Source organism: Triticum urartu, chromosome 5A (genome assembly GCF_056163025.1).
Source record: "Triticum urartu cultivar PI428250 chromosome 5A, HENAU_Tu73, whole genome shotgun sequence".
NCBI classification, from domain to species: Eukaryota; Viridiplantae; Streptophyta; class Magnoliopsida; order Poales; family Poaceae; genus Triticum; species Triticum urartu.
The window spans coordinates 252579344-252588684 of record NC_141877.1 but is presented as its reverse complement, the minus strand read 5'-3'; positions in this window follow the sequence as shown (position 1 = coordinate 252588684).

The following is a 9341-nucleotide window of genomic DNA, read 5'->3' as shown; positions in this document are numbered from 1 at the left end:
ACCCTTTGAGATTCATTGCGATGCTAGTGGTAATGGCATAGGAGGTGTGTTAACGCAAGAGAAGCGCCCCATAGCTTACTTTAGTGAGAAACTCTCCGGCGCGCAACTCAATTACCCCATCTATGACAAAGAGCTATATGCTTTAGTCCGTGTTTTGCATGAATGGGAACACTATCTTCGCCCTCATTAGTTTATCATTCATACCGATCATGAAATGCTCAAGTATCTTAAGGGCCAAACCAAGTTGAACAAGCATCATGCTAAATGGAGTGAATTTATTGAGTCTTTTCCTTATGTCATCAAGTACATTAATGGTAAATATAACATTGTGGCGGATGCCCTTTCCCGCATATGCATGCTTGTTACTCAACTTGATCTGGATGTCATTGGCTTTGAGCATATAAAAGACTTGTATGAGCACGATCCTACCTTTGCTACTCCTTATGCCAAGTGTTTGACACATACCTCTTGGAAACGCTATTACATCAAAGATGGATATCTTATGAGAGCTAACAATCTTTGCATCCCAGAGTCTTCTCTTCATTTGTTGCTTTTGCAGGAAACTCATGGAGGAGTCTTAATGGGACATTTTGGATGAGACAAGACGTTCGCTACGCTCTCGAAGAACTACTTTTGGCCCAAGATGTTTCGCGACGTCAACCGCTTCACCAACCGATGCTCCGCTAAGTCCAAAGCTCAATCCCACGGCCTTTATATGCCTCTACCAATTCCATATCAACCATTTTGGACGCGACAAGACTTTCGCCACGCTCTCCAAGAACTACTATTGGCCCAAGATGTTTCACGATGTCAACCGCTTCACCAACTGATGCTATACATGTCGCAAAGCTAGGTCTAAAGCTCAATCACACGGCCTTTACACGCCTCTCCCAATTCCATATCAACCATGGGAAGACATTAGCATGGACTTTGTACTTGGTTTTCCTAGGACTAGAAATGGGAAGGATTCGGTATTTGTCGTTGTGGACCGTTTCTCCAAAATGGCACATTTTATTCCTTGCAACAAGATAGACGATGCTTCACATGTTGCTAATCTCTTTTGTAGGGAAACATTGCGTCTACATGGAGTGCCAAAGACTATCGTCTCGGATCGCGATGTCAAGTTCCTTAGCTACTTTTGGAAGACCCTATGCGCCAAGCTCGGAATCAAGCTGCTCTTCTCTACGGCATATCATCCACAAACCGACGGCCAAACGGAAGTTACCAACCACACACTCTCCGCTCTACTTCGAGTACTCATCAATAAGAACATCAAGGAGTGGTAGGAGTGCCTACCTATCGCCGAGTTCACCTACAACCGAGCAAGACACTCAACAACCGGTAAGTCCCCCTTCGAGGTCGTCTACGGCTTCAACCCTTTGTCACCATTGGACATTCTCCCACTACCACTCCAAGAGCGCATCAATTTGGACGCTTGTGCAAGAGCGACACATCTCAAGAAGGTGCATGAAGATACAAGGAACACCATCGAGCGCCAAGTTCAACGCCTTGCGTCCAGGCTCAACTTCAACAAGCACCCCATGGTCTTCAACATTGGTGATCTCGTGTCGCTACACCTTCGCAAGGACCATTTTCCACAAGAACGGAAGTCCAAGCTTCAACCCTGAGCGGATGGACCCTTCAAGGTGCTTCCACGCTACAACGACAATGCCTACAAGATCGACATTCCATGCGACAAGGACTCCATGAGCGACATCTTCAACGTCAAAGATCTCTCTCCCTTCCATGGTGATGAAGAATTTGATCCGAGGACGGATCTTCCCCAAGGGAGGGGAGATGATGCAGAGCATCCCAACGTCATCCCCATGGACCTACCATCGCCTCACCAAGTGCCTAGCGGACCCATGACATGAGCACATGCAAGAGCTCTCAAAACAGAGGTGACATCACTCCGCTCAGATTTCCACTTCGATGCACATGAGACATGGCTACTACCTCATATGGACACATTGTGCATACTTAGGTATCATGGAGAAGCTAAGGAGAAAGGAGAATAAGAAGAGGAAGATGGACGTGAAGACGGAGACGAAGAAGAAGAGCTGCTCAAAGTCTCCAGGCTCCGGACGACCGACGAACCCCGGACGTCCGACGACCTCCAGGCTCCAGACGTCCGGCCTCCTTCGGACCACCGACACTTCCACACCCGAGCCAAAACAGACGTACATCCGACGCCCCACGGACGACCGACGCCCGGACGTCCGACCCCGACCGGACGACTGACCGAAGACTACCCGAGCCGAATCTACGGACGTCCGACAGGCACCGGACGTCCGGACGTCCGGACCCTCGCGAGCCTCCGGACGACCGGTGACCTCTGGACGTCCGACGCCTGTGCGTTGTTTCGTGTTGGGCCATAGGCCATGTACCCCTTCGCCCCCCTCTTTTGCACTAAGACTATATGTACTCCACCTCGTCCAACTTTCTAGGGTTAGCAAAGGATTAGCTCATATTTTGTGTGAAAGCTTTTCTCATCCACTTGGTTACCTTCTCCTCGGAGATTCGAGCCTCCACCGGAGAGGATCCGCAAAGCAGATTCAAGACCCCTTTTAGGGAAGAACATCAAGACCTCCTCACGAAGAAGACCGTTACCTTTTGTATCGTCCCTAGTTGATCGTGTACCGTGTGAACTCTTATGTATCCGAGGATCTAGCACATGTGTGACTATCTTGTGTTGGTTTAGTGATTTCTCTCGTGTTTTCCCTTCTGTTTCCCCCTTGTGTTCTTCATGTTCTTCGCGGGATCCGCTCCTTTCGTGAAAGATCGGCCGATTAGGGTCCTACCCTACATCAAACTTAGTCCTGATAGTATTTGCATATCTATGTTGTAAATCAATAGCTCACACATAGCTTCCCCGTTTATTTTTGATATATTCCTAGAGAAAAATAAATTGAAAGATGTTACTAGCAATGATGCGGATTGGATCCGTGATCTGAGGATTATCCTCATTGCTGCACAGAAGAATTATGTCCTTCATGCACCGCTAGGTGACAGACCTATTGCAGGAGCATATCCAGACATTATGAACGTTTGGCAAAGCTCGGTATGATGACTACTTGATAGTTTAGTGCACCATGCTTTAATGCTTAGAACCGGGACTTCAAAAATGTTTTGAATGCCACGGAGCATATAAGATGTTCCAAGAGTTGAAATTAGTATTTCATACTCATGCCCGTGTCGAGAGGTAGGAGACCTCTGACACTACTTTGCCTACAAGATGGAGGAGAATAGCTCAATCAGTGAGCATGTGCTCAGATTGTCTGAGTACTACAATCACTTGAATCAAGTGGGAGTTAATCTTCCAGATAAGATAGTGATTGACAGAGTTCTCTAGTCACTATCACCAAGTTACTAGAACTTCGTAATGAACTATAATATGCAAGGGATAATGGAAACGATTCCCAAGTTCTTCGTGATGCAGAAATCGGCGAAGGTAGAAATCAAGAAAAGCATCAAGTGTTGATGGTTGACAAGACCACTAGTTTCAAGAAAAGGGCAAAGGGAAGAAGGGGAACTTCAAGAAGAACATCAATCAAGTTGCTGCTCAAATGAAGAAGCCCAAGTATAGACCTAAGCCTGAGACTAAGTGCTTCTACTGCAAAGGGACTGGTCACTGGAAGCAGAACTGCCCCAAGTATTTGGCGGATAAGAAGGATGGCAAAGTGAACAAAGGTATATTTGATATACATGTTATTGATGTGTACTTTACTAGTTTTTATAGCAACTCCTCAGTATTTGACACTAGTTCAGTTGCTGAGATTAGTAACTCGAAACGGGAGTTGCAGAACGAACAGAGACTAGTTAAGGGTGAAGTGATGATGTGTGTTGGAAGTGGTACCAAGATTGATATGATCATCATCGCACACTCCCTATACTTTCAGGATTAGTGTTGAACCTAAATAAATGTTATTTGGTGTTTGCGTTGAGCATGAATATGATTTGATCATGTTTATTGCAATACGGTTATTCATTTAAAGTCAGAGAATAATTGTTGTTCTGTTTACCTGAATAAAACCTTCAATGGTCATACACCCAAGGTGAATGGTTTATTGAATCTCGATCGTAGTGATACACATATTCATAATATTGAAGCCAAAAGATGCAAAGTTAATAATGATAGTGCAACTTATTTGTGGCACTGCCGTTTAGGTCATATTGGTGTAAAGCACATGAAGAAAATCCATGCTGATGGGCTTTTGGAATCACTTGATTATGAATCAATTGATGCTTGCGAACCATGCCTCATAGGAAAGATGACTAAGACTCCGTTCTCCAGAACAATGTAGCAAGCAACAGACTTGTTGGAAATAATACATACTCATGTATGCAGTCCGATGAGTGTTGATGCTCGCGGCGGGTATCATTATTTTCTGACCTTCACAAATGATTTGAGCAAATATGGGTATATCTACTTGATGAAACATAAGTCTGAAACATTTGAAAAGTTCAAAGAATTTTAGAGTGAAGTGGAAAATCATCGTAACAAGAAAATAAAATTTCTACGATCTGATCGTGGAGAATATTTGAGTTACGAGTTTGGTCTTCATTTGAAACAATGCGGAATGGTTTCGCAACTCACGCCACCTAGAACACCACAGCGTAATGGTGTGTCCAAACATCGTAATCGCACTTTACTAGATATGGTGCGATCTATGACGCCTCTTACTGATTTACCGCTATCGTTTTGGGGTTATGTATTAGAGACAGTTGCATTCACGTTAAATAGGGCACCATCTAAATCCGTTGAGACGACGCCATATGAACTATGGTTTGGCAAGAAACCAAAGCTGTTGTTTCTTAAAGTTTCGGGTTGCGATGCTTATGTGAAAAAGTTTCGTCCTGATAAGCTCAAACCCAGATCAGAGAAATGTGTCTTCATAGGATACCCAAAGGAGACAGTTGGGTACACCTTCTATCACAGATCCGAAGGCAAGACATTCATTGCTAAGAATGGATCCTTTCTAGAGAAGGAGTTTCTCTCGAAAGAAGTGAGTGGGAGGAAAGTTGAACTTGATGAGGCAACTGTACCTGCTCCCTTATTGGAGAGTAGTTCATCACAGAAATCTGTTCCTGTGACTCCTACACCAATTAGTGAGGAAGCTAATGATGATGATGATGTAACTTCAGATCAAGTTACTACCAAACCTCATAGGTAAACCAGAGTGAGATCTGCACCAGAGTGGTACAGTAATCCTGTTCTGGATGTCATGTTACTTGACCATGACGAACCTACGAACTATGAGGAAGCGATGATGAGCCCAGATTCTGCGAAATGGCTTGAGGCCATGAAATCTGAGATGGAATCCATGTATGAGAACAAAGTATGGACTTTGATTGACTTGCCCGATGATCGGTAAGTCATCAAGAATAAATGGATCTTCAAGAGGAAGACGGATGCTGATAGTAGTGTTAGTATCTACAAAGCCCAAATTGTCGCAAAATGTTTTCGACAAGTTCAAAGTGTTGACTGCGATGAGATTTTCTCACTCATATTGATGCTTAAAAGTCTATCCGAATCATGTTAGCAGTTGCCGCATTTTATGAAATCTGGCAAATGGATGTCAAAACTGTATTCCTTCATGGATTTCCTAAAGAAAAGTTGTATATGATGGAACCAGGAGGTTTTGTCGATCCTAAAAAGTGCTAACAAAGTGAGCAAGCTTCAGCGATCCATCTATGGACTGGTGCAAGCATCTCGTAGTTGGAATATATTCTTTGATAAAGTGATCAAAGCATATGGTTTTATACAGACTTGCGGTGAAACCTGTATTTACAAGAAAGTGAGTGGGAGCACTATAGCATTTCTGATAAGTATATGTGAATGACATATTATTGATCGGAAATAATGTAGAATTTTCTGGAAAGCATAAAGGAGTATTTGAAAAGAGTTTTCCAAAGAAAGACCTCGATGAAGCTGCTTACACATTGAGCATCAAGATCTATAGAGATAGATCAAGACGCTTGATAAGTTTTTTCAATGAGTACGTACCTTGACAAGATTTTGAAGTAGTTCAAAATGGAACAGTCAAAGAAGGAGTTCTTGCCTGTGTTGCAAGGTGTGAAGTTGAGTAAAGACTCAAAATCCGACCACAGCAGAAAATAGAAAGAGAATGAAAAGTCATTCCTTATGCCTCAGTCATAGGTTCTATAAAGTATGCTATGCTGTTTACCAGTCCTATTATATACTTTCGCATCATTCTGGCAAGGGGGTACCATAGTGATCTAAGAGTAGATCACTGGACAGCGGGCAAAATTATCCTTAGAGGACTAAGGAAATATTTCTCGGTTATGGAGGTGATAAAAGAGTTCGCCGTAAAGAGTTACGTCGATGCAAGCTTTTACATCGATCTAGATGACTCTAAGTCTCGATCTGGATACATATTGAAAGTGGGAGCAATTACCTAGAGTTGCTCCATGCAGAGCATTGTAGGCATAGAAATTTGCAAAATACATACGGCTCTGAATGCGGCAGACCCATTGACTAAATTTCTCTCACAAGCCAAACATGATCACTCTTTGGGTGCTAATCACATAGTGATGTGAACTAGATTATATACTCTAGTAAACCCTTTGGGTTTTAGTCACATGGAGATGTGAACTAATTACATAAAGATGTGAACTATTGGTGTTAAATCACATGACGATGTAAACTAGATTATTGACTCTAGTACAAGTGGGAGACTGAAGGAAATATGCCCTAGAGGCAATAATAAAGTTATTATTTATTTCCTTATATCATGATAAATGTTTATTATTCATGCTAGAATTGTATTAAACCGGAAACATAATACATGTGTGAATACATAGACAAACAAAGTGTCACTAGTATGCCTCTACTTGACTAGCTCATTAACCAAAGATGGTTCTGTTTCCTAACCATAGACATGAGTTATCATTTGATAAACAGGATCACATCATTAGGAGAATGATGTGATTGACTTGACCCATTTCGTTAGCTTAGCACTTGATCATTTAGTATGTTGCTATTGCTTTCTTCTTGACTTATACATGTTCATATGACTATGAGATTATGCAACTACCATTTACCGGAGGAATACTTTGTGTGCTACCAAACTTCACAATGTAACTGGGTGATTATAAAGGTGCTCTACAGGTGTCTCCGAAGGTACTTGTTGAGTTGGCGTATTTCGAGATTAGGATTTGTCACTCCGATTGTCGGAGAGGTATCTCTGGCCCACTCGATAATGCACGTCACTATAAGCCTTGCAAGCATTGTTACTAATGAGTTAGTTGCGGGATGATGTATTATGGAACAAGTAAAGAGACTTTTCGGTAATGAGATTGAACTAGGTATTGAGATACCGACGATCGAATCTCGGGCAAGTAACATACCGATGACAAAGGGAACAACGTATGTTGTTATGTGGTTTGACCGATAAAGATCTTCGTAGAATATGTGGGAGCCAATATGAGCATCCAGTTTCCACTATTGGTTATTGACCGAAGATGTGTCTCGGTCATGTCTACATAGTTCTCGAACCCGTAGGGTCCGCACGCTTAAAGTTCGGTGATGATTGGTATTATGAGTTCTGTGTTTTGATGTACCGAAGGTAGTTCGGAGTCCCGGATGTGATCACGGACATGACGAGGAGTCTTGAAATGGTCGAGACGTAAATATCGATATATTGGACGACTATGTTCGGACACCGGAAAGGTTCCAGAAGGTTTCAGACATATATCGGAGTACCGGGGTTTACCGGAACCACCCTGGGGGCTTAATGGGCCTATAAGGACCTTAGTGGAAATAGATGGCAGCAAGGGGAGTGTGGGGCGCCCCCCCAAGGCCCAAACCGAATTGGTTTAGGACAAGGGGGGCCGGCCCCCTCTTTCCTTCTCCTCCTCTCCCTTTCCTTCCCCCTCCTACTCCTAATAGGAAAAGGAGGAGTCCTACTCCTAGTGGGAGTAGGACTCCCTCCTTGGCACGCCCTCCTTGGCCGGCTGCCTCCTCCTCCTTTCTCCTTTATATACGGGGGTAGGGGCACCCCATAGACACAACAATTGATCATTGATCTCTTAGCCGTGTGCGGTGCCCCCCTCCACCATAACCCACCTTGATCATATTGTAGTGGTGCTCAGGCGAAGCCCTGCGTCGGTAGCATCATCATCACCGGCACCACACCGTCGTGCTGACGAAACTCTCCTGTGAAGATTTGCTGGATCGGAGCTCGCGGGACGTCATCGAGTTGAACGTGTGCAAAACTCGGAGGTGCCGTGCGTTCGATACTTGGATTGGTCGGATCGTGAAGATGTACGACTACATCAACCGTGTTGTGCTAACGCTTCTGCATTCGGTCTACGAGGGTACGTAGACACACTCTCCCCTCTCGTTGTTATGCATCACCATGATCATGTGTGTGTGCGTAGGAAATTTTTTGAAATTATTGCGTTCCCCGACAAAGAGCCCATCTGCTCCTCCAAGGGGAAAGCGTCCGTCTGCGACATCAGGGAGGGCAACCTAGAGCCGTGCTCTTCCAAGGCGAAGGAGCCCATCTGCGACAACATGGAGCGCATCCAGGGTGCATGCTCTTCCCACGGGAACGAGCCCATTTGTGACAAGTGAGGAAACCCATGATTTGTTTTGTCGTGCCTCTTCACAGGGGGAAACCCATGATTTGTTTGTCGAGTCCCTTTTGTAGTGTGGTGAGAATATGTCCAGTTTCAATTGCTATATCTGGTTGTTTGCAGTATGCCTTGTTTACTTCAGTTGTTCACATGTGATGCTCTATATGTGCAATTATTTACTATGCAGTACATTTCATTAATCCAGTTTTAAACATACCGATAGGAATGCATATATTTGCTTGCTATTAAGCCTGTTATAGCTAGCATAGTTTTTTATTGTTCGGTTGTTTGTAGTTAGCATATGTTCAGTTTCAAATGCTATCTTTGGTTGTTCGTAGTATGCCTTGTTTATTCCATTTATTCACAACGTGATGTTCTATATGTGCATGTATGAACTGTTGTGCTTAACATGCTTCTCGATTTACATACACAGGACAATTTTGGGAACGATTGCTGTTTTCCATTGAGGTTAGTTTCATCCCATGGCTTATATTTGCTCACTGTTGAGGATATCGGTAGCTGGTACCATATAGGCCGGCGGCTGATAAGGGACTAATAGGTGAATCGGACTTTTAATTGAATATATCTGCAACCCATTTATCGTTAGGTTAACTAGGGCCATATGTAATATATCTGAGGGTACATAGCAACCTGCACTATACTTAATGTCTAAGTATGCAATCCTAGACTGCATTGCAACAAGGAGGAGTGTTACATTAATGGTCTAATGATGTCTAGAT